This window comes from Sus scrofa, chromosome 5, assembly GCF_000003025.6.
Source record: "Sus scrofa isolate TJ Tabasco breed Duroc chromosome 5, Sscrofa11.1, whole genome shotgun sequence".
Classification (NCBI taxonomy): domain Eukaryota; kingdom Metazoa; phylum Chordata; class Mammalia; order Artiodactyla; family Suidae; genus Sus; species Sus scrofa.
The window spans coordinates 98,390,276-98,416,850 of NC_010447.5; the positions used below are offsets into that span (position 1 = coordinate 98,390,276).

General features: G+C 36.3%; 1 long non-coding RNA gene across 1 annotated transcript in view; it reads right to left on the reverse strand.

Moving 5' to 3' along the window:
• LOC110260826 overlaps nt 1–26,575 on the reverse strand; it is a 348,389-nt gene that overhangs the window by 100,338 nt on the left and 221,476 nt on the right. Inside the window, exon 7 of the long non-coding RNA XR_002344343.1 lies at nt 4,699–4,783. This is a non-coding gene — a long non-coding RNA (uncharacterized LOC110260826). The remainder of the gene's footprint in view (nt 1–4,698; nt 4,784–26,575) is intronic.

Here is a 26,575-nt window from a genome sequence, read left to right on the forward strand (position 1 = left end):
GCTCTAGTTTTACCTAATAAATCTTAGAAGCAAAATCTAAACATATCGATTTTACAAGTAACTCAACTTTATGCCAGTACACAGCTCAAGAATACTTTTATGAGTATAAAAAATACCAACATCCGACAAAGTGAAATTCACAAGGTCTCTATCTCAACAATATCTGAGGAGCACTAGAAATAGTATGTTGGTAAACACACACTTTTTTTTTTCATTTTGTAAATTTACCTAAAAGAAAAAAAAAATGGATTTCTTCCTCCAGAAAAAAAATAGCAGAAGTACTTTTCTTTATTCCTTTGCTAAGTACAACTAAAAACTGAATACTTATAAAATAAACAAATATAAAAGGACTTAGAAGGTAGAGAAAAGTCAGACTGGCTAGGGAAATAGCCAAGGAATAAAATTCCCTGGGCCTTCGTTTTACCTTATAACATCACAAACTTAGAGCTACAGAAGCCAGCAATGCACAGAAAAGACATTTGTATAGAAAATTGTCTTTTTAAAAGTAAGATGGGATTTGGAGTTCCTGTCGTAGCACAGTGGTTGACGAATCTGACTAGGAACCATGAGGTTGTGGGTTCGATCCCTGGCCTTGCTCAGTGGGTTAAGGATCCGGCATTGCCGTGAGCTGTGGTATAGGTTGCAGACACGGCTGGGATCCCGCGTTGCTGTGGCTCTGGTGTAGGCCGGTGGCTACAGCTCCAGTTGGACCCCTAGCCTGGGAACCTCCATATACCATGGAGAAATGGCAAAAAGACAAAAAAGGAAAAAAAAAAAAAGTAAGATGGGATTTATGTTTCTGGCTAATATAGACAATCAAGGACTGGAATTACCCTCCAGCCCAAAACCATATAAAAATCAGCCAAAATATAGAAAGCCCTGATTTTAAAGACATTGGACATCAAGTGACAAAGATACTTAAATGTGCTTACAAACACACCTGCATACACTCACCCATAGCTTCAAGGGAAGCCTGTGTGTTCTAACGATAAAACAGAGAAAAGGGACAGCCTAGTAAGACAGAAAAGTTTTAAACAATAATTGCTTTATTCCAGCCAAACAGGACTAAAATACCAAAAAAAAAAGCTCCCCCAACCCCAAAAAACAAAAACCAAAACAACCTGTGGTTGCATATCATTAACCTCAGGAAAGGCAGAGTGCAGTTTAGACCTCTAACCTAGCTGGGATGTAATGAGTCATGGCAGCCCCCCCACCACTGTCAGAGTGGTGTCAGAGGACCCAAATAGGAAGCCAGGATTTTTTTTTTTTAACATCTAGAAAGGGTAAAACTTCCACCCCAAGTGGTATCAGTGAAAACCACCAGAGGAGCAGTAATAAGAAACTCCTCTCTCTAGACAGGGTGATATCAATGGGGGCCCAGAGGGGAACTAGAACTCCAACTTCCCAGCAGTAAAAATTAGGAAACATTTCCCTTTGTGTCAAGAGGTTGTGTGGGGAACCTTCACTTTGGTCTCACCTTGTATAATGAGGTGATGCCCTCTTGCCTGCTGAAGTGAGGATAGAGAAAGTGAACTAAAATGCAAAATTTAAATGAGATCCAGATACTCATTAGATACAAAACATTCAGATTTCAATTGAAAATCATTTGTCATACCAAAAAGCAGTGAAATTTCCACTTGAATTAAAAACAAACAAACAAAACACAAATCAATAGATGCCAAAACCAATGACGGATAATTTAGAATTATCTAAAAAAGATTTAAAACGGCCATCATACAAATGCTTCAGTGACCAAACGAAAACATGCTTAGGAGCAAATAAAAAAATAGAAATTTACCAATAAAAAAATGTCAGCAAAAAAGAGAAGAAAAGTAGATGTTAAAAAAGTAAATAGTTTAGAAGTGGAAAACACAAAAACAAAAACTCAGTGGGGGAGATTAACAAAAGAATAGAGAGGATAAAGAATCAGTGATTTTGAAGATAGAATAGAAATTATCCAACATGAGCAACAGCAGAAATAATATAGATACAGAACATTACGGACCTGTGGAATTCAAAGAAGAGATCCTACATTTGTGATATCAGGTTAACAAAAAGAGTAAGAGTAGGAAGGCTTAGAAAAATATTCAAAAATAATGACAAAACTTTGTACATTTGGCAAAAAAAAAAAAAAAAAAAAAAATGTGGGTCTACAGATTCAAAAACCTGAACAAATCCCAAGCAGGATAAACCAAAATAAATCCACACTAAACACATTATAACAATACTTTTGAAAAATAAAGACAGAAAAAGCTTTAAAGCAGTGAGAGATAAACAAGAAATAGAGGGAATATTTCCAACTCACTGTATGAAGCCAGCTTTACCCTGAGACCCAAGCCAGACAGACACCACAAGAAAAGAAAATTACAAGGTAATGTCTCTGATGAACACAGATGCAAAAATTCTCAGCAAGATAGTAACAAACTGAATTCAACAACACATCAGAAAGATTTTACATTACAAAGATTATTCGCAATTGGGATTTACCCCTGGGACTCAAGGTTAGGCTAACATAGACAAAATCAATCAATGTGATACAACCTATTAACAGAATGAAAAATAAAAACCACATTAACCTTTCCTTAGATACAGGAGAAAGAATCTGATAAAGTTCAGCATCCATTCATGATTAAAAATTCCCAAAGAGTAAGGATGAAGGAAACGTCACAGTAAAGACCATGTTATGAAAACCTCGCAGCTAAAATCACAACCAGTGCAGAACCAGTGGGGAACAAACGGGGCTTTTCCTCTAACACCTGGTATAAGGCAAGGATGCCTAGTCCTGCCACCTTTCTTCAACAGACTACTCAAAGTCCTAACAAGAGCAGTCATATAAGAAAAATGAGTTCCTGCTATAGCACAACCGGTTAAGGCAGATCTGGCTTTGTCTTTGTGGCAGCTCAGCTTGCTGCTGAGGTGTGGTTTTGATCCCTGGCCTGGGAACTTCCATGTGCCATGGGTGCAGCCAAAAAAAAAAAAAAAAAAAGAAAGGAAGAAAAAAGAAATAGAAGGCGTCCAATTCAGAAAAAAAGCAGATTCTCTGTTTGCAAATGACATGATTCTATGTGTAGAAAAATCTAAAGATGCCACACACAAAAAAGGCTCTTAGAATAAACAAACTAATTAAGTTACAGAATATAAAATCAACATGCAAAAATTAATTGCATTTTCTACACCAACAATGATTATCCAAAAATGAAATCAAGAAACTATCACACTTTATGGTATTATCAAAAAGAACAAATTCAACAAAAGAAGTGAAAATCTACACTGAGAACTATAAAACACTGGTGAAAAAAATTGAAAAAAGATACAAATAAATGGAAAGATATTTCATGTTCATGGATTGGAAAAATTGATATTATTAAAACGTGTATATCACCCAAAGTGATTCAGAGTACAACACAATTCCTATAAAAGTTCCAATGGCATTTTCACAGATTTTTTTTTTAATTCTAAAATATGTATAAAACCACAAAAGACGCTTGGTCAAAGTAATCTTGAGGCATCAAATTCTTGATTTCAAGTTAGATTACAAACAATAGTAATCAAAATAATATGTTACCGGCCTTGATAGAGGCATATAAACAAATGGAACAGAATGGAGAGCCCAGAAATAAAGCCACGCATATTCATTCAACTAATTTCTGACAAGGGTGTCAAGAATACACAATGGAGAAAGGAGAGTCACTTTAAATATTGCTGGGAAAACTGGATAACCACATGCAAAAGAATAAACACAGATCCTTATGTTAAATCCTCATCAAGAATCAATTCAAAATAAATTAAAGACTTAAACATAGGACCTGAAGCTTTAAAAATCCATAAAAAATAGAGAAAAAATCTCTTAGACATTGTCTTTGGCAGTAATTTTTAAAATATGACATAAAAAGAACAGGCAAAAAAAGCAAAAACAAACAAATGGGACTATATCAAACTAAAAAGCTTTTGCACAGCAAAGAATATACTCAACAGAGTGAAAAAGCAACATACAATATGGGAGAAAATATTTGCCATTAATTTAGCTGCTAAGGGATTAATAATCTAAAATATATAAAGAACACATGCAACTCAGTAGCAAACAAACAAACAAACAAAAACAAAAAAACAACAAATTTGATTTTAAAAATGAGCAAAGGATCTGAAAACACATTTCTCTGAAGAAGACAAATGGCCAGCAGGTATATGACAAAAATGTTCAATGTCACTAGTCATCTGAGAAAAGCAAATCAAAAACACAATGAGCTAAGATAACCTCATGCCCGTCAGAATGCCTATTAAAAAGAATTCAAGTGTTGTTGAATATGGAACTATTGTGCACTCTTGTTGGGTAGGTAGATTGGTATAGACATTATGAAAAATAGTATAGAGTTTCTTCAATAAGCTAAAAGTAGAATGACTGTATAGTGAAGCAATCTCTCTTGAAGAGTCATTCCCATATTCAGTGCAGCATTCTTCACAAAAGCCAAGATATAGAATCAACCTAAGTATCTGCTGATAGATGAATGAATAACAAAATCATGGTATGTATATTCAAACTCACAAAAGACAATCCTGCTATTTGCAAAAACATGAATGAATCTGAAAGACATTATCTTAAGTGAAATAATTCATACAGAGAAAAATAAAAGCAGGATCACACTCATGTGTAAAATCTAAAAAAGCCAAATATGTAGAAGCAAAGAGAATGGTACTTACAAGGAATAAGGAGGTGGGGGAAGTGGAGGGATGTTGGTCAAGTGTGCAAATTTTTCAGTCACGTAGGATGAAGAATTCTAGATACCTAAAACACAACATCATAACTAGTTAATAATACTGTGCTGCATAATGGAAATCTGCTGAGAGATGATTTCAGGTATTCTCATTACATATACACAACTACATGTAACTATGTGAGGAGAAGATATGTTAATTAGTTTGACTGCGGTGATAATTTCCCTATATGAATGTATTTAGACATCAAATTATCATGTTGTAAACCTTAAATATGGACAGTTTTTATTTAAAAATTAAAATAAATTTTAAAACATAATACGTGACTGAGTTAGAAGTTTTTTAGTGGGTTTGGGCAACTTGATTTTCTGAAACTTCTCTTAAAAATTATATAAAATCTGTTATACTTGATTAAATTAGTTTCCCAATTACATGTAATACATCTATGAAATACTGGATTTTGAAGGTAATTATGAAGGAAAATCAAACCTACCTTATTCATGATTCTAATATAGATTACATTTTAAACAGACAATATTTTGGATTTTGTGGGTTAACTAAAAATGTTATTAAAAATAACCATAATATTATCATATTAATGTATTTGGTTCAAACACTTTTAAATAAAACAAAGTGTCAAACTGAATAAAAGAGCAAGCTCAGACTGTGAGAAATCCTCTTTTAATATAAAAACACATATGAGTAACAGGTTTGAGAATGGATAAAGATATAACATGATAAAAATAATCCAGGTAGCATCTTAATGCACTTGCAGTGTTAACAGTCAAGTAGATCGGAGCTAAGAATATCACCAGGGAAAGGAAAGTCATTTCATAATGATAAAGGAGTCAATTCATCAAAATAACATAACAATGTTAAATATTTATGCACCCAATAACAGAGCTTTGAAATGCATGAAGCAAAAACTAAAACAGCAAGGAGAAAAAAAAAAATCTGAATTAGAGTTAAAGACATCAATTACCACCTCTCATTAAATGATAGAACAAGTGGACAAAATATCAATAAGCACATAAAATATTTGGGTTTTTAAAGTACATTTGAAATTAAGAGATCTGCAACTTCAAGCCATCGCATATGTATTCATAGTGCTCCTTAATAGATGAGTAGGTGAAGAAGATGTGGTATACATACAGTGGAATATTACTCAGTCATAAAAAAGGGAGAAATTCTGCCATTTGCAACAATGTGGGTGGATCTAGGGAGTATTACACTTAGTGAAATAAGTTAGACAAAGACAAATATTCTTTTTTTGCTTTTGCTTGTTTGCCTCATTCTGAAAACAATGAAAGTCTGGCAATGCTAGTCACATTTTCTTCCAAGAAACAATTTCATTACTTTTCCAACTAAGGAGGTTTTGCTGGCCAGTCCTAAAGTAGCTGTTCCAATTTGTTCAGTGAGTATAAATTGCCATCTACCATCATAGTCACACTTTTTTTTTTCTTACAGTAAAGAGGAAAAATAATGTTTTTTGCTGACTTCATTCACTTAAATTCCCTTCTTTTATCCTGGAGCATTTTACTTTGAATGCCTACTATGTAGACTGTTACTAAGATCTTAACTAATTGAAACCTTGGTGTTTCTTGGTGTTCATAGGACAATACACCTAATAGCAATCTTAATACAGTCAGCCCTCTCTATCCATGGGTTTCACATATGTGGATGCAACCAAACACAGAATGTGAATACTCAGAAAAATCCAGGAAGTTTAAAAAAAAATCAAAATTTGAATTAGCCAGGTACCTATGACTATCTACATAGCATTTACATTGTGCTAGGTATCATAAGCAACCTAATCATCATTTAAAGTATGTGGGAAGATGAGTATAGCTTAATGCAAATGCATCTTTTTATATAAGGCACTTGAGCATCCCTGGATTTTAATATCTGAGGGTGGTCCTGGAACAAATCCCCCTTGGATACTGAGGGACAACTGTATACTTAAAACTATAACATTCCAAGCAGGGAACATTCAAACTGGTACCCTTGAAAGTATACTGATGTTGCTCCATAAGAGATACATATTCTGCTCTGAGTCTCAAAACAAGCATCTTTTCCTTGACAAATGGAACAAAAGTAAAAGTTTTCCCTTTATCCTTCTATAATAGATAATGAGTCACCAAAGAGAAACTGTTTCTGTAGTTAACACGTAAAGAACAGGAAGTCCATATTTTATAAAACGTATTGGAGGGAAGAAAGTCTTTCAAAGAAAACAAAAGATAACCAATGCAAATTAGACTTTAAACATTGTGTCCAACATCACTAATTATTAGAGAAACACAAATCAAAACTACTATGAGGTACCACATCACACCAGTCAAAACTACTATGAGGTACCACCTCACGCCAGTCAGAATTGCCATCATTAATAAGTCCACAAATAATAAATGCTGGAGAGGGTGTGGAGAAAAGGGAACACTCCTACACTGTTGGTAGGAATGTAAATTGGTAAAACCACTATGGAAAACAGTATGGAGGTACCTCAGAAAACTAAATACTACCATATGACCCAGCAATCCCACTCTTAGGCATATATCTGCATAAAACTTAACTTGAAAAAGATACGTGCACCCGCATGTTCATTGCAGCACTATTCACAATAGCCAAGTCATGGAAACAACCTATATGTCCATCAACAGATGATTGGATTAAGAAGATGTGGTGTATATACACAACCTATATGTCCATCAACAGATGACTGGATTAAGAAGATGTGGTGTAAAATAATGCCATTTGCAGCAACATGGATGGAACTACAGACACTTGTATTAAGTGAAGTAAGTCAGAAACAGAAAGATGAATACCATATGATATCACATACCTGGAATATAATACATGGTACAATTGAACCTTTCCACAGAAAAGAAAACCATGTACTTGGAAAACAGACTTGTGGTTGCCAAGGGAGAGGGAGAGGGAGTGGGATGGACTGGGAATCTCGGGTTAATAGATGCAAACTATTGCCTTTGGAATGGATAAGAAATGAGATCCTGCTGTATAGCACTGGAACTATATCTAGTCACTTGTGATGGAGCATGATGGAGGATAATGTGAGAAAAAGAATGAATATATGTATGTGTGACTGTGTCACCTTGCTGCACAGAAGAAAATTGACATAATACTGTAACCAGCTATAATGAAAAAAATAAAAATCATTAAAAAATTGGTAAATCAATAAATAATGCTTATTGAGAAATATAATTTGGCTCCTGAAGGGACAACTATAAGTTTGAGAGACATTTTTAAATATCAGAATTTTGAAACATGATTTTAACTAGAAAGCAGTAAGAGGACCAACCACTGATCAAAGTGTAATATGAATTCTTTCTTTAAAATAAAACTAGCATGTATAAGAGCTAGGAAGCATGCTAATCCTCACAGGAACTTTCTCAGGTACAATTTCTTCATTATTCACTTGAAAAGAAACTGGGGCACAAAGGGGTAAAGGGATAACAGTACCAATATACAAATTCAATCTGTGCGATCCCAGAGGTCTTGTTTTTAACACACCTCCCTGTACTATCTTACCGTTCCCTTCAGGTCAAGAAACTGAATACTGAAACAAGAAATATATGTTCCTTATTATCTGTTTTATATGTATGTTTGTGCTTAAATTTTTATGCAACCATTGAATCTTTTATTATTTCTAGGGAATCATTAATCTTCTCTGGGCAGAAGCTATGTAAGTTCCCAGGCTAGGGGTCAAATCTGAGCTACAGCTGCTGGCCTATGCCACAGTCACAGCAATGCTGGATCTAAGCCACATCTGCGACCTACACCAAAACTGTGGCAATGCTGGATCCTCAACCCACAGGGCAAGGCCAGGGATCAAACCCACATCCTCAAGGACACGATATTGGGTTCTCAACTTACTGAGTCATAACAGTAACACCAATTTTTCCATACTTTAAACGCTTTTAAGTATCTTCTTCCATCCATTCCCAAGTCTCAAAAAGTTCGGCAGGGCTTGACTACAGTAATTCCTTTCTTTTCATAATTGTGAAATATGTTATAATCCTCAAAGCTCCCTTAGTAGCCACTAACCACCCCACAAATGTTTGAACTATCTGTAATTAGTGGGTGGAGTTCAAGTCATGATGATATATATTTTTGTGTGTTTAGATACCATCAACTCTAAATTTCATGGAAGTATGGAATAATCTATAACTAAATCTATATACTCATAACAGGTATGCTGTTTTGGTATCCTACTGAATACGTGTTACTTAAATAAAACTTCAAAAATTCATACCTCAATATTAAAAATAAAATTTAGATTAATAAATATGATGAAGCCCTGCTGGCAGTGGTAGTAGAGATTTTTGTTTGCTTGCTAGTACTCATTAGCCATTGGGTAGCTGCTGAAATCCATTTAAATCCATCACTGGCTACTGATTTCCAAGTAAAGAGTTCAAAGCATGGGCTTCCTGTTGCAGCTCAGTGGGTTAGGAACCCAATGCAGTGTCCGTGAGGATTCAGATTTGATCCCTGGCCTCGCTCAGTGGGTTAAGGATCCAGTATTGTCACGAGGTGTGGTGTAGGTTGTGGATGTGTGCTGCTTGAATCTGGTGTTGTTACAGCCATGGTGTAGGCAGGCAGTTGCTGCTCCAATTCAATCCCTAGGTCCCAGGAACTTCCATATGCTGGGTATGATGTGTTCATTCATTTTAATGCAACTCTGTTTTGCCTGATTCTTTTTCCTGTTTTACTACCAATGGAGATTTCACAGCTAAATTGAAAATTTTCAATGTGTTTCTACACCTTCTTGGTTTCAGACAATGCAATATCCCGGTTTCTCCCCAAATTTCGTAAGTTTATTCACCTCTATCCTATATTTCCCCAAGGAAAGACAAGCCTTTTCTTCTGGCTTGGAGTTTCTTCCATAGATTTTCCCTTCCACCCTGAACATACTGAAGAGGCTTCTGAAATCAGTTTTTAAGCTTTTATATACAGAGCACTTGAGATACCACCCATGAACAGAGTGAATGAGGAGATAATGACCAGTTTATCTGTTCTGCTCTCTTGCATTAATACACACAATGTGGAAAGAAAGGACATCCAGTCATTGGATAGCTTCTTGCTGTTGACAGAGTTGAACAAGCACTTAGGAAATAATGTTGGAATTCATTGCAATCAGGAAGTGTCTACACATCTGAACTTTTTCCAAGTCTGGACATATAAGTGTGGCAGTATCTACCTGCTGAAGGCTGATGTTATCCGCTAAGGAAATTCCAATTAAATGTTACTGTTACTTAGATATGGATGGATTCCAGGATCTCAGCATAAAGAGAGAAAAAGAAAGAAAGCAAAGCAAAATAAAACCAAAGTCTAATCTGGAGATGTCTCTAATGTTTTTGAAAGAACTAATACTGTTCTCTGAGACCGCAAAGTTTCTCCCCAGTTGTGATACTGCTTGCACTGTGTCTGTGATAACTCATCAAGGTGGTATGCCTCAAGCATCTCCCCTGGGCTATCTGATGACATGCACTGCTACCACTGAAACTTATGTATGTTTTGATATAGTCTCATTGGCACTAGTAACTTTAGATCTTGGCCAATGTCATTCCCACATGCCCTTCCAGGGAATATATCTTTACTCTCTCTTAGCTTGCCTTCAGCTTCTGCTTCCTTCCCTTCCTTGATCAGCTTTAATAACTAAACAAAGACGTGGGGAGAGTGGGAGCAATCATACTCTAATTACACTTAGAGCAACTTACAAGGAAAAGCTTGAACCTGGAACTGATCCAGAAAACATCTGAATCCTTATCCAGATTCCATGGATGTTTCAGGTTATAAAGTTTTATTTTTTCCCCTTAGCATTCTGGGAAGTAGTGAAGAAATTAGCTGGAACTGCCCTCCACCTCCCTACTCACCAAAAAGCCCATCTAAGGCATTTAAGAATTCTTCCACAGTCACTGACTTACTTGTTTCTTGATGTGTTTGGCCTTGACTTAGCACTCAAGTACACCTCAGTAAAATAGGTTGGATCACAGTTCAAAAGGTCCCTGACCTGATGCTGGGCTAGGATTTCCTGAGAACGATTCCAGCTTTTGATTATGGTTTCTTCCAGTAAATGAGGAAATAGGCATCCTGATGCTGAGATGCATTTATCAGTATGACAAAGTGTTTTCTGATTCCTCCAAAATACCTGTCATGAGGCTCTCTCCTATTTTTTTTTCTTTTGCATTTTCAAGGACACACCCACAGTATATGGAAGTTCCTAGGCTAGGGGTCGAATTGGAGCTGTTAGCCACAGGTCTACACCACAGTCACAGCAACTTGGGATCTGAGCCACATCTACGACCTACACCACAGCTCACAGCAACACCAAACCTCCAACCCGCTGAGAGAGTCCAGGGATTGAACCCACATTGTCATGGATACTAGTTGTTTCCTCTGTGCCACAATGGGAACTCTTGAGGCTCTCTCCTTTTTAAAAGATGCATTAGGTCACTTTTTACTGGACCCCAGACTGGTGTCCAACAAACTCTTTATTTCAGGCTAGCACACAAGGTAGATAGTAAATTGCACAGAAACTACTTTTTTGGTACAGCCTTCCTAAAGAACCCATGTCTAATGGGTTTAAACAGTTTTAATGAAGGTTTCAACATCCCATAGATCCTATTCACAGTTGGTCATTGTTCCTATCATGAGAAATATGTCAAGTTGATCTCTATCCCTATGTATTATTCCTCTATGCATCTAGTGCTAAAGAAGCAGGGGAGATGTATTTAATTCTAGCTTAGAGGTACTGTTATACCTATGAAGTAATTCAGGATTCAGCTAGGACTTTCTACAATGAAAGGTGAGCAGATGTGTAAATAAATCAACTAAGATAGCAAAATAGACCAAAACAGACAGGACTGACAGCTTTTTTTTTTTTTTTTTTTTTTTTTTTTTTTTTTTTTTTTTGTCTTTTTGCCATTTTCTTGGGCCGCTCCCGGGGCATATAGAGGTTCCCAGGCTAGGGGTCCAATTGGAGCTGTAGCCGCCGGCCTGCACCACAGACACAGCAACATGGGATCCGAGCCGTGTCTGCAACCCACACCACAAGTCACAGCAACGCTGGATCCTTAACCCACTGAGCAAGGCCAGGGATCGGACCCACAACCTCATGGTTCCTAGTTGGATTTGTTAACCACTGTGCCACGACAGGAATTCCAGGACTGACAGCTTTTATCTCACTCATGGCAAGGTTATTTCTGTGTATCATGGAACGGCCCCCCAAAATTAATGGGGATGGTGCTTACTCAGCTCAAAGGTTTTCCTGCTAACTCTGTACTTGGGACAAGGCTTTCATTTCATGCCACTATTGCAGGTGTATTTACTTCTCCCCTTGTTTTCTAAGTTTTACATAAAGTAGAATTTAGTATCAAATCATCATTCCCCTGGGATAATGGATTAACACAAGCTCTGGGATATCTGTAGAGACCACCCATGTATATTACCTTCTGTCAGCCACCTACACTGTGGCCCTCCATTCTGCCTCTGGGGTTCAAAACATCCTTATCCAGTTGTTATATGAAAATTGCTAATGCCATCCATACTCACTGTCAGTTCTCATTCTAGTAGCCTGCTAACTGAGAGTTACTTGCTTTTGTAAGGCCCCTCCTCCAATTTCAGAAAGTCTGCTTCTGAACCTGACCCAGAGCAGTAACAGTATCATGTGAAGGAAACCTTCTCAGGTGATTTCTGTTAGTCTACCTGGATTATAGGTACTGCCAGTGATATACAGGAGTGATTAATTTTATGTGACAACTGGGCCAAGGAATCTCAGATACCTGATAAAATATAGTTTCTGGGTGTGTCTGTCAGGATGTTTCCAGAAGAGATTAGCATTTGAATTGGTCAGCTGAATAAAGGTCACCCTCACCAATCTGGCTGGGCACCCTCCAATTCACGGAGGTCCTGAAGAGGACAAGAAACAGGAGAAGGGTGAACGTGCTCCCTGTTTGAACTGGGACATCATCATCGTCTGTCTGTAGACTTGGCCCTCCTGGTCTCAGGCCTTTGCGTCTTGACTAGAACTGCACCACAAACTTTCCCAGGCCTCCAGCTAGCAGAGGACAGACTATGGAACTTAGCCTCCATAATCACATCATTATTCATAGCACATACCAATTTCTATAACTTCTCCTACGTCAGCCAGTTTAAATCTACCAGAGTATCATTACTGAGTGCAGAATTGTGCACTAGTGGCGGAGTGAGCAGAAAACACCAGGTCCAACACACCTAACCTAGATTACCTATGATCATTTTCTTCATAATCCACTTCTTCAACTTGGAACCACGTTGTCAGTTATTTTACCTCAAGTATAAACATGAGTGGCTTGTAGATTGTGGGATCCACCTGACCTACCCCTAACAGAATGTCTGTGTCTGAAAGAAAACTTCCATTTTTTAATAGGCTATCCACATTGCCAAATCTATTCTCGCTATATGCTCAACCCAAGACCCATACCTGCAGGATCAGTGCCAGACCTGGATCTTGGATATTCCACCAATGCATCACTAAGGAAGTCTTCAAAAATGGCAGAAGAGAATCAAGAATGCTAGACTATATTTAGAGTGTTTGTATTTTAAGTCAATTACTTCAAATTAAGTTGATTACCAACGACCAATTGTCTTGTGCTAATGAAGTTGAAAACAAATGACTTCATGGTATTAAATTCTCAGAAACACTCATGAAAGGTTACAGGGTTTCAAACTTTTTGGCTACCATTTGTCATTAATAGTCTAGCAGGTGGTCATATGTCTGAGCTTTGCAGTGAGTAGCCTAATTGAGGGCTCAGCTGTTCTTTTGCAATTTCTCACTGACTCTCTGTGAGTATACTAAGTTTCTTTTCTCTGATATTATCTAAATTAAAAGTAAATTTTCAAAGATAGAGCATGTGAGCTGGTTAGCTAACAGGTTGAGTAGAATTTTAAATCAACTAATTAAACAAATGGAAGCCATCTGGTAAAACAAAAATGAAGCAGAGAAAATTGGTTGGAATCTAGACTTCCTGAGCCAGAGATGTATTCCAGTCCCCACATCTGCCAGCATCAGTCGTATGATATTGAACAAGTGACTGAACATCTGCTGGCAGGGGCTGCCAGCTGACCACCACAATGACCCTCACTTCTCGGTTCCTAGCTAGACTATATCTATCAACAGTCCTGGCAGTTAATTGTGGCTATCTGACCAGTTGTTGCCAATCGAACATGAACAGAAATGCAACAGACGCTCCTTTAGGGCTAAGGATTTTGAGATGCCAGTACTCAACCTCCATCCTCCTTTTTCAATACAGACTGACATATAGATTCAGATGACAATAAAGAGGGTGGTGAAACAAACTGGAACAAGCCTGGTTCCTTGAATCACCACAAGGAGAAGAGTCTTCCTCAGACCAAGGCCATCACTTTATCTTTGCCTTGAGTGCCTTGTCTTTGAACCTCAAGGTATCTGTTACATTCAGTCAGCCTACACAAATGAACCCAACATCTCTTTAAATGAAAAAAAACAAAACAAAAACAAAACAAAGCAGTACCATTACCTGCTTTCATCAACATTCTTTTGTTTGAGAGTAGCAAAACTCAACTGAAACTAGACTAAGCTAAGTGAATCAACTTTCTATAACAAAGTGGTAGTTCAGGAAAATAGCTGGGTTTTAAGAAGCAGTAGAAAAGGAAAAGTCATCTAAAATCTAAGAGGTCACCTTGAAAATATCTAAAATCATCAGGAAAAGTCACCTAAAAATCTAATGGGCCACTTTGAAAATATCTCTTATTTCTGTATATCTTCCCTATTCCATCTTTACATGTAAATGCCACTCCACAGTTTGATATTTCACACCATGTTCAAGAAAGTAACATTTCTCAACTGCAGTTTCCAACTTAAGGGGATAGAATCCATTTGACACATCTTAGGCCAAGGATTCACCGTTTGTCCAAGGATTCACCGTTTGTCCACTTTAGGCCAAAGCAATGAGGTCGTAAAACACTAACATCATTGCCAAAGGCCCTCCTCCGTGGGAGTAAAGAGGGTGCTTCTCTATGTCAAGAGTTTGGGAGTAAAACGACTTATTAAAATGGGTTAAGTACACGATCTCATGAATTATTATAAAAATTAAATGAAATGCTTAGCAAATGCCTGAAATCTTTAGCAAAGTTTCTCATACACAGGAAGAATGCCATGCCACTTGCCATTCTTATGATTATTATCACTAAACATTGTACTAGTTCTCTGTGGCCATAACAAATTATCATAAACACAGCAACTTAAAAAACATCCGTTTATTATCTCACAGTTCCCCCAAGTCAGAAGTCTGGTACAGTATGGCTCAGATGGTTCTTCTTGTCCAGGTCTCATAAGAACCAAATCAAAATGTTGGCAAGATTGTGGTCCTTTATAGAAGCAGATTATTACAGGCACTTCAAAGTTCTTTTCGTTTGTTGGCAGACTTCTGTTCCTTGCACTTTTTTAGGAAAAAGGTCTCTGTTTCCTGGCTTACTAGCAGCTATGTGCTGTCTTTATCCCCAGGGGCCTCTCCCTGGTCCTTGCATTTGGTCCCCTCTATCTCAAAACCAGCAGTGGTGCATTGAATCCTTCTCACTAGGAATTTTACTTCCCCTTCTGCAGTATTTTTCTTGCCTTCTATTCTAGCACATACCTCTGACTCCAGCCAGAGAAGATTTCTGCTTTTTTTTTTTTTTTTTTTCCTTTTTAGGGCCACACTTGTAGCATATGGAGGTTCCCAGGCTAGGGGTCAAATTGGAGGTGCAGCTGCTAGCCTACACCACAGTCACAGCAATGTCAGATCCAAGCCACTGCAGCTTGCAGCAATGCCGGATCCTTAATGCACTGAGAGCAGCCAGGGATCAAACCCACATCTTATGGTTGCTAGTTGGGTTCTTAACCTGCTGAGCCACAGTGGGAACTCAAGCTTTTATTTTAATAGTTAACTGAGATTTTACTTTTTTGGCTAAAGGTTCATGTACTGCCTCAATCGTTACCCTCAACAAACCTATAAAGAGGGTATATGCACCTTGGCATTATGTATAGGAATACAAGTTATATTTTCCAGATCCTCCTACTTCCTACTTCCATCATCCTACTTCCCAGAGAGCAGGAATTTCTATACTTTACTGTGACCATAGCCATACAAGGGCCATGTCAATGACATCAGAGATATAAGGCACTAAAATGATTACCGTGAGCTCTTAGAGAAAATTATCTGATTTTAAGGCTCATGTGATTAAGGCAGGCACACCCACATAATCCAGAATTATTTTCCAACTTTAAGGTTCATAACCTTAATTACACCTTACATTACATTTTCAAAAGTCCCTTTTGACATGAAACATGACACTCACAGGCTGCAGTGATTAGGGCATAGACATTTGGGGGGGGGGCAGAAAGACATTAAATATTATTCCACACTTCTCTAATTTGAAAATTATGATAAACATATGTAACCCAACTACTACATACTTTTAAACAGTTTTGAAGAAATTTTGAAGCAAGTCATGGTATAAATATGATTGTAATGATATTTTTATATTATGTAAGCATACAATTTACATTTGCCTTTACATATATGTTACTTTCTATACACACAGTTACAAATTTATATTCAGAGTTCCCATCATGGCGCAGTGGTTAACGAATCTGACTAGGAACCATGAGGCTGCAGGTTCGATCACTGGCCTCGCTCAGTGGGTTAAGGATCCGGCGTTGCTGTGAGCTGTGGTGTAGGTTGCAGACGCGGGTTGGATCCTGCGTTGCTGTGTCTGTGGTGTAGGCCGGTGGCTACAGCTCTGATTAGACCCCTAGCCTGGGAGCCTCCACATGCCGCAGGAGTGGCCCTAGAAAAGACAAAAAAAAAAAAATTATATTCCCTTTGTTGAATAACATATACCTTGATTTATATATTCATTTCACAAATTTTTTTACATGTCACAATTTCAGGTGCTGGAGATACCGCCCTGACCAGCACAGTTTAGAGTCCTGTGCCATGAAGGAGACTTCACGCTAGCACTGAGAGATAAGCAATTAGCAAGTTAAATATTAAGGTAATTTCAGATGGTGATAAAACAGAGTTATGTAATGGAGAGGGCCCAGATGACTAGGTAGGCAGAATGCAGCTCTATTTAGATTGGCTGGTCAGGGCAGGTCTCCCCAAGGAGGTAGGATTTGAGGTTTCCATGTAGAAGGTACAGTTGAAGAATGTACCCATGGGATGGGAACCCATCAGAAGTGCTGTGGCAAACGAGCTTGGAAAAAAACGTCCAGCGGGAGGAAGGTACTAGGTGAATGCAAGGGGCGGCGGGGGGAGAGGCCAGATCACCTGTCTAACACTTTTAAGTTCTAATTGTCAGTATGGGAACTCAGATATTGCAAACTGATTTTAAAGCTGTAAAGTGTACAGATAATCAGTTCAGACTGAACATCACCAGATCAGTCTGTTTGGGTATGATATTTAATTTTATTTTATTTTAGGAGCCACACCCGTGGCATATAGAGGTTTCCAGGCTAGGTGTTGAATCATATCTGTAGCCAGTGGCCTACACCACAGCCACAGCAATGCCAGATCTGAGCTGCATCTGCCACCACAACTCACACCAATGCTGGATCCTTAATCCATTAAGCGAGGCCAGGTATTGAACCTGCGTCCTCATGGACAAGAGTCAGATTCGTTTCTGCTGTGCCACAACTAGCACTCCATGGGTATGATATTTTAAACAAATATAAAATTGTGGTTAAAAGAGAAAGTTATAACGTGTAATTTCACACCAATGTTCCCAAGTCAGCCTACTCCTATAAAATCATTCTTCTCCTTCAAGTGTAAAATAGAACACATATTCTTTCATTAAAAAGATGTCTACACATGCACCCGCATGTTCATTGCAGCACTATTCACAATAGCCAGGACATGGAAACAACCCAAATGTCCATCGACAGATGATTGGATTCGGAAGAGGTGGTATATATACACAATGGAATACTACTCAGCCATAAAAAAGAATGACATAATGCCATTTGCAGCAACATGGATGGAACTAGAGAATCTCATCCTGAGTGAAATGAGCCAGAAAGACAAAGACAAATACCATATGATATCACTTATAACTGGAATCTAATATCCAGCACAAATGAACATCTCCTCAGAAAAGAAAATCATGGACTTGGAGAAGAGACTTGTGGCTGCCTGATGGGATGGGGAGGGAGTGGGAGGGATCGGGAGCTTGGGCTTATCAGACACAACTTAGAATAGATTTACAAGGAGATTCTGCTGAATAGCATTGAGAACTATGTCTAGATACTCATGTTGCAACAGAAGAAAGGGTGGAGGAAAAACTGTAATTGTAATGTATACATGTAAGGATAACCTGACCCCCTTGCTGTACAGTGGGAAAATAAAAAAAATATATATATATATATATATATAAAAAAAAAGATGTCTACAATGCAACACAACAATGGGAGAAAAAATTATGTATACATGTATGTGTAACTGGGTCCCCATGCTGTACAGTGGGGAAAAAAAAAAGAAAATGTAATAAAAAATAAAAATTAAAAAAAGAAATTAAAGATGTCTATGTCCCATCTGTAATGGGAGAACTAAGAATCCTTTTTCCTCATGCCCTTTCCTGAGAATCATTAAAGTTTATGCTTTTTTTCCAATCTGTTTATCCTAATTTATTCATTCTGATAAATTTTAAACTTACTTTGAATCTGTCCTCTGACTGTTTTTCACTTCCTCCCCAATGAGGAAAAGAATGTATTTTCTTAATTCTCTTCAAAGGCACTCTCAACTTCCTCCCTGCAACAGTTACATGTGATTGTAACAGACCAGTTATTTGCAAGAAAGAAAACAGGGGTAATATTGCAGCTACTTCACACTTGATAATGGCCATCCCTGTCCCAAGTGACACTTGCCGTTCCCACCTGGGTGGTGGGGTGTCATACTGCTCTCTTAGCTTTCAATGATGTGACATTCAATTTCTTTGTTTCTATTCTATCACCTTAGCCCCTTTTAGGATTGTCACAGAAAATTCCAAATCAACTAACCATAGCTGCCACTTTGGAAGAGTACCTCAAGCTTCTTCCTTAAATAATACTTGTGACTTTAACAGGAATTCTGCTGTGCATTATTGTTTTTCTACTTATTTTATAAAATATGAAGACTTTTTTGTAAGTCATAGCTAATTTATTTTTCCTTTAGATACTTACTTTTTTATTATGCTATACATCTCTCTCTCATATACACACACACACATTCAGAGGAAACATACTCTGTAATTACAGCAAAAGGATGATGACAATTATTATTCATTGTTTCTTATGATATACTAGAATTCATCTGTAAGATGATCTGTGGCTGAGAGATGGATGGAAAGAGATTTAAAACCTTAGAAGGAAAAAAGATCTAGTTGAAATGTGTAAAAAGTCTTATTTTTATGCAGCAACCCAACTTAAAAATGGCATTGTTAAAAAGGCTGTATTCAAATGTTCAGTGACTAGAGATCTGAATTTAATTAATCTGTTGGCTTGAAAACTTTTAGAACTTTTTATCATTCTTACAGAGTCCTAAAATATGGGTCTATAAGCAGCCCTTGACTTTTTTGTACATTCAAACCATATGTCTCTTGTTCAGATTCCCACTTTTTAACATTATAATCTAATGCTTTAAATTCCTTGAAAAAAAAAAAAAAAAAACAGAATTCTGACTTTTATAAGTCAAACACCTGAAGTTGTCAATGGGTATTCTTTTTTCAATCAACGTCTTAATACAAATGCTATGACCATATTTCAGAGAAGTGTATACTTAAATAATTTATGCAATTTCATCATCCTTTTGACAAGTGATGGTATAAGACTAAGGCCCAGAGCTGTCTGGGTGTTAATTCCAGTTTTGTCATTTACTAGCAAATTATTTCACTTTTTTGTCTTTGATTTCCTTATCTGTTAAAAAGGCAACAATTCATACAACTCTGTAAGAATTTAATGAATTAATATAGGTAAAGAAGTTCTTATATCAATGCTGGCATGCAATGCTATTTTAAAATAATTAGCTATTAAGATATAAAAGTATTACAGTAAATTTCATAGAAATGCAAAAATGAAAGTATTACCGCTACTGAGAAAATATTAAATCTGGGGAGTTATCCAGTACTTTATCCTAATCAAATGCCAGTTGGAGTAATCTTCTCAACTGGATGATAAAATTATGAAGAAAAAAATGTACAAAGTGTTGGAAAAATTTATTTTGTCTAAATTATAATACTGTTAGTTCTCAGGAGGCAGAATCAAACCATTACACATCATGTAAATATCTTAATAGTAAATAAAATGAATTTATTGCTTGCTTTCTTAATTCACTTAATATTTTCCTTATACTTATTTCATAATGACACAGCCTCCAAAAGAAAATGAAGGCTTTTTTGCCTTCATTTGCAAATCAAAATGCACTACGAAGATATTCATATAATTCATAATTTTTAGGCCAGAGGTTTGTTTTTTGCACAGAAAAAAAATCAGCAATATATTTTCTCCCTTCAGAAATGTCATTATCTTTACTTACAAGTGACTTTGCCTTTCACAAGTTATAGTCTATAATACAATTCTGTTTTGATGGCAAACTACAGCTTAAGAAATTCTGACAGTTAATTTTATTTTATTTTATTGGTTGACTTTTATTTCATAAACGTATACATGTAACTCAACTTTTTTTTTTTTATCATTTAATGTCAGGTAAAACTCAGCAGTGAAACTTCTTAGTTATAATAATAATAATAGTAATAGTTATTATTATTGTTATTATTGGCTGCACCCATGGCATGTGGAAGTTAATTGGGCCAGGGATCAAACCCGAGCCACAGAAGGGAAAACACTGGAGCCTTAACCCAGTAGGCCACCAGGAAACTCCCTGCTTCGTCATTTTGGTGGTTGATCCTGAGTCACTTTTCCATTATCTTCCAAGTTAATTTATTTACTGAAGTGTTCTACATCTTCTTGGATAATTTAAACCCTTTTTTATTTGCTGGGCAATCATCCATTTCCTTTAGGTGATAAAACAGATTTGTCTGTAGTAGCCTCTTCTAATTCTTTTCATCTCTTCTATGTTTGGGAGTTATGTTTTTCTCCTCATTCCTAAGGTTTTTCATTCCTTTTATATTTGATTAACCAAATGCACAAATAGTTTGTTTTGGTTGTGGGTCTTTTAAAAGAACAAGGTTTTACATAATTTAAAATCTTTATTATTATCTATAGGATTTTAAAATTCATTTTGGCTTCTATCCAAGTTACTTAAAAATAATCACTGTTTTACAAACAAGTATCTTTTTCAAGGTAATTACCTCAGAATCCATTAAAAAAATCAGCATTAGAAATATACCTAGTATATAATTTCATTTTGCCAAATTATAAATATATATTTGTGCCAATTATTAGGCATTAAATCTTGAGAGTAAATGTGTTTGTGTATTTTACAATAATTTTGTTTTTATTATAAAATTATACTTAATGGCACTTTGGATTAAAATAAACATGAATTTGAAACTATTAAACCCATGTATTTCAGAAGATCTTTATATCCCAAATAATTTACCATGCTCTACATTCATGATGTTTTTCAAGTCAAGTGTGCTTTAAATTATTCTTAATTACTGGTTTTGAATTATGGACAACCAGGGATCATTTTCTGTCTTTTCTAAATAGAGTGTAAAATAAGCATATTTAAAAGCTCTTAATTTTCATTAACATAAAATTGTGTCATCTGTTTATTGTAACTCATAATGTTAAGTTTTTTTTTTACATGTATCTGGGTCATATTTATATACATATAAGTTGTTATTTAATTTTTATGATGACCCTAAAGGTGAAGTAAATGACAAGGCAGCTTTATATTCTCACTGTATAAGGGCTCACATAAACTAAAAGATGAATAAATTAGGGGAATAAAATAAACCATTGAATAGTACAAAAAATAAAAAATAGATCAAAAATTCAGTATGAAGTGAAGGAATCGAACATATTTAAGATGTATCACTTATTAACAAACTCAGAATCATGGTAAACTTTCCTATGAGACACAAAAAGGAGCAGGAAATAACTAATTCTTGAACCCTCATTCAAACCGGTACATACACCCCAGTGTTCATTGCAGCACTATTTACAAGAGTCAAGACATGCAAGAAACCTGAATGACCATCAACAGAGGAATGAATAAAGAAGATATAGTATATACATACAAAACAGAGTATTACCCAACCATAAAAAAGAGTGAAATAATGCCACTTGCAGCAATATGGATGGACCTAGAGATTATCACACTAAGTGAAGGAAGTCAGACAGAATAAGACAATATCCTATGATATCACTTATATACACAATCTAAAAAAACGGGATACAAATGAATTTATTTGTAGAACAGAACTGACTCACAGGAAGAAACTTATGGTTACCAAAGGGGACCGGTGTTGGGGGGAGGGATGGACTCGGGGTTTGGGATTGGCATATGCACACTGAGGAATGCGGAACAACTGGCCAAAGGGGACCTGCTGTATAGCACAGAGAACCCTAGAACCCTACCCAGTATTGTGTGATAATAACCTACGTGGGAAAACAATCTGAAAATCAACGGATATATATATACATGCATAAATGAGTCATTTTGCTGTACAACAGAAATTATCACAACATCGTAAAACAATTATACTTCAATAAAATTTTAAAAATGAAAAAACTAGTTCTTAAAAGAAGCTTTGAATACATGTAATTTTCACGTGCATTTTCTAAAAAAAAAAAAAAAAAAAGAACACTTAGATTACAAACCCTTACTAGATATAAATTTGAAATACTGTTACTCTTGACTGTATCTGTATTTATCTTTACAATCCAATGACTTCCGGAACAGAGCTTAAGCTCTGAAGCAAAAGCCTTTTGCCAAGAGGAGAAGATGATCCCCCCAGTTTCATACTTTGGTCACTACAAGATCACCTCTTGTGAATGCTCCCCATATCAGCAACTTAGGAGGGTACTGGCAGAGGAAATATATTTAAGAAATATCAGACGTCAAAGAGACAAGTTTATCTTTTAGAGAAAGAATGTTAATTAAAGACCTTAAAAAATAAATAAAAAACAAGGATAAACACAACTCTTATCAGTCCTCTAAGGCAATTCATGCGCGTCTTAAACTTAATTTCTTTTTTAAAAAATCAAATCTGCCTTTATAACAATATGTAATTAGAAGTACCAAAATATCTTCTCAAGATAATTCTGATGTCAGCTGTAGGTTCTATATACTCTGTTTAAAAGAAGGCGGGGAGGGAGAGAAGAGGGAGGAAAAGAATCCCCCAAGTTCCTCTGAGCCTTGAATTGTGCCTTAATCATCTGCAGCAAGGCATCAGGATATTGTGACTCTCCTTGGAAATAGGATTAAAGTTTCAAAAATCAGCACGGTATGAATCATCTTGGAATGAAAAAAAGCATTCTGCTTAAATAGGAGGAATTACAGGGAATTTATAGCATCTTTAATCTCAAAAGATTGAACAAAAAGATCAAAATGTAATTTTCATCCACAGCCTTGGAACCTTATTTTGGTTCACCTTTGGAAGGCAAATTTTGAATCAGAAATCTGAAGCAGAAGCAGTTCTTTCTTCAATTTTACTACAGCCCCTACTGAAACAATAGGGTTTATCGACTAATCATTTCTTCCCAGAATCTTAGTCCTTATTTTTTATGTATGATAATTTATTAAAAATCAATTATTTCAAATAGTAGTGCGAGAACATTTTCTGGAGTACTAATTCTTCATTAATATTTGTGAGGCTGCTATAAAAAATTCATTACCGAAAATGTTTGAAGGCCACATGTGTCATTGTGCTAGTCAATTCCTGGTTTTTCAAAAGAATTTCTCTTTGGTTTTCCTCACTTGACAGACATGAAATCTCTTCATTCAATAACTAGATACTTCATAAATGGCTGATTTTGCATCACAAATCAATAATCTCTCTCATTAAAAGAGATTATTTATAATCCATTGCTGTTCTACTATTTCCTGATTTATTATATTACGATGTATTATATTACTTAAATACATTCAGCATTTTGTTCATGTTTAACAATTGTAGCTGTTTTATATAACGCTTGACTTTATTTGGATTCTACAAATCTCTGTACTGACATTTTAAGATCCCAATATCAAATTCTGCACGTCTCCATGATGCTGTTCCCATAGACCAAACAAAAAACAACATATAACAAACTTAAGAGCTGGCACTTTGGTTAAATGTTTCATTGCCAGTTATGAAGTTCCAACTAAACAACTTTTCTTTTTTTAAGCCACGACTTCATCATAATTAAAGATGTTACAGAAATCCGACTCAGCAAGCTTAGAAGTAATTTAGGAAAGCAAAATTAAAAAAAAAAAACCATAAATGAGCAATTTGCATATTTTTCCCTTCTGTTTCATTGCCATAGTGGTGGGGAAAAAAGAGACAGTTTATGGATTACGGTGGTCTCATCATTTCTAGTAAATGAACTGACTGACCAAAGCCTCCAAAAGTTTCATGGTTCATGAAGTTTTAAATTACAAATTACAAATTCTCACATCATCCATCTTTCAATTTATAGCAGCTGGAGCAAAAATCTAGCTCTAAACAATTAGCTCAGAAAGTGCTGGCTGTTTTTTGTTTGATTCCATCAGTATCATTCTTGAACCCGAGTCCTCAGTCTCTATGCCAATTCCTTGACCATTTCTTAAAAGTGTCCCAAATATTTGCTCTCTTGGACTCATTAGTCACTGACAGATAGTTTGATAGCATTAGCTTACATTGATCACAAATGATTCACAGTTTTGTGTTTTTGCTTTTGTGTTGACTTTTGGGGGGAGGGAAACATTACAGTGAATTACAGGAGGAAGAAATGAAACATATCAGATAACAATCACCTGGCTCTTAAACAAATCAAAGCATATGAACTCAAGGACCTGCCCTAATTTGGTGCTTATTGGTTTACAATTTATGGACAGAAAGGGTCACTATAAGATAGATGCTGCTTAAGTATCAAGAACATGTATGGATTGTGTTCTCAACGTATTTGATGTCTCAGAACTGTCTGCTCCTACTCCTTGAAACAGTCTTTTCTTTTCTGTGTTATATTTTCTTATTATTTTAAGAGGGGGCTCTACTTTACTGGTTATTCTTTCTCTATCATGTAGGGAGGAAAAGTAACATCTTCTAGGAGATGAGTTTCTCTGTATTTGGTATTGAGTTTCTCTGTATTTGGTATTGAGCCTTCTACCAGTTCCCACAGTTTTTTAAACACTGTCCCTTCACTGACACATCTAAAACTGCATCTATTACTAAAACTTCTTAACTCCAGACACTTATATCCAACTTTCTATATAGTATATTTAACTAAATGTTCCATAGGGCATTAAGTCCCAAACGTAACTCTTCTGCAAATTGTTCTCTCCCAGTTTTTTCTAAGCATATAGATTATCATCATGTCTGAATTTCTGAAAGTGACATCACATATGTGATAATACCAGAAAACTAGAAGTAATGCTAAATTCCTTCCTTTTCCTTACCAATCACATTCAGTCTATCAGCACATCCCATGATTTATGCTTCAAAAATATATGTTGATTATGTCTGCTTTTCTTCAGCTAATCTACCACCTTTGTTGAAACCCCTTCCAGGGGCTACTAGAACAGCCTTCTCACTGGTGTGTCTGCTTTTCCTGTGTTCTTCCTCCATCCTGCTGTTACACAGCAGCCTATTAAACATGACCCAGGAGTTCCCATTGGCTCAGCGGAAACAAATCTGACTGGCATCCATGAGGACACAGGTTCAATCCTGGCTTTACTCAGTGGGTTAAGGATTTGCTGTTGCCGTGAGCTGTGCGGCAGGCTGGCATCTACAGCTCTGATTCAACCCCTAGCCTGGGAACCTCCATATGCCAAAGGTGCAGCCCTAAAAATACAAAATAAACAAACAAACATGAAGCAGATCAGGTCAGGCCTCTTTGCAAAATACTTGAACACGTCCCCATTGTACTTCCTACAAGTCTTTGAAAGGTCTGACTCTTGACTATGTCTCCAATTTTATGTATCGCTTTAATTACCATTAGCATAACTTCATCTCCTAGAAGATGTTACTTTTCCTCCCTACTTAGGGACATGGTTCATATTTTTCATACCTCAAAATGCTGTTGTTCTCTACGTTCCAAACATGTTTGACTCACTTCCTTCCACGTTTCTATTTAAATGTCACTTTATCAATGAGAGCTTTCCTAACCACTGTGTCCATGTCATGGGTCCCTTCCAACATTCTCCGGTCAGATAAGCTCCAACATGAAGAACCAAAGACTCTCCCTGAGCTCACATCACAGCTTTAACTCTTCCTGCTCAAGAACACTGGCCAACTCAGTTCACCTTCGTGGGACCTCTGTTTCCTCATTTTTAGAGCGCAAATAACAATAGTACCCACCTTGTAGATTACTAACTAGATTAATGAATTTGCACAGAGAACCGGCTCTGGTACTGTGGCATCAATGTTCAATTTGCATTAATTTTTTTCATAGGGTTTCACAATTTGAAATTCCTCATTTTGGGGTTTGTTTGATTTTGCTTTAGTTTAGTCAGTGTCCTCTAGAGGGCTAAGAACTCTATTAAGCAGGGTATATGTATATGCTTTTTATGTCATTGTAAACTCAGTGACAAATGCAATATCCAGCACACAGACATGCAATAAACAATTATTGAATCAAGAAATTATTTTTGAATGGGTTTAAAAACTCACATAAGATATATATGGATTTGTTTCTCCTTAGACCACGGGGGAAAATGTGTGATTG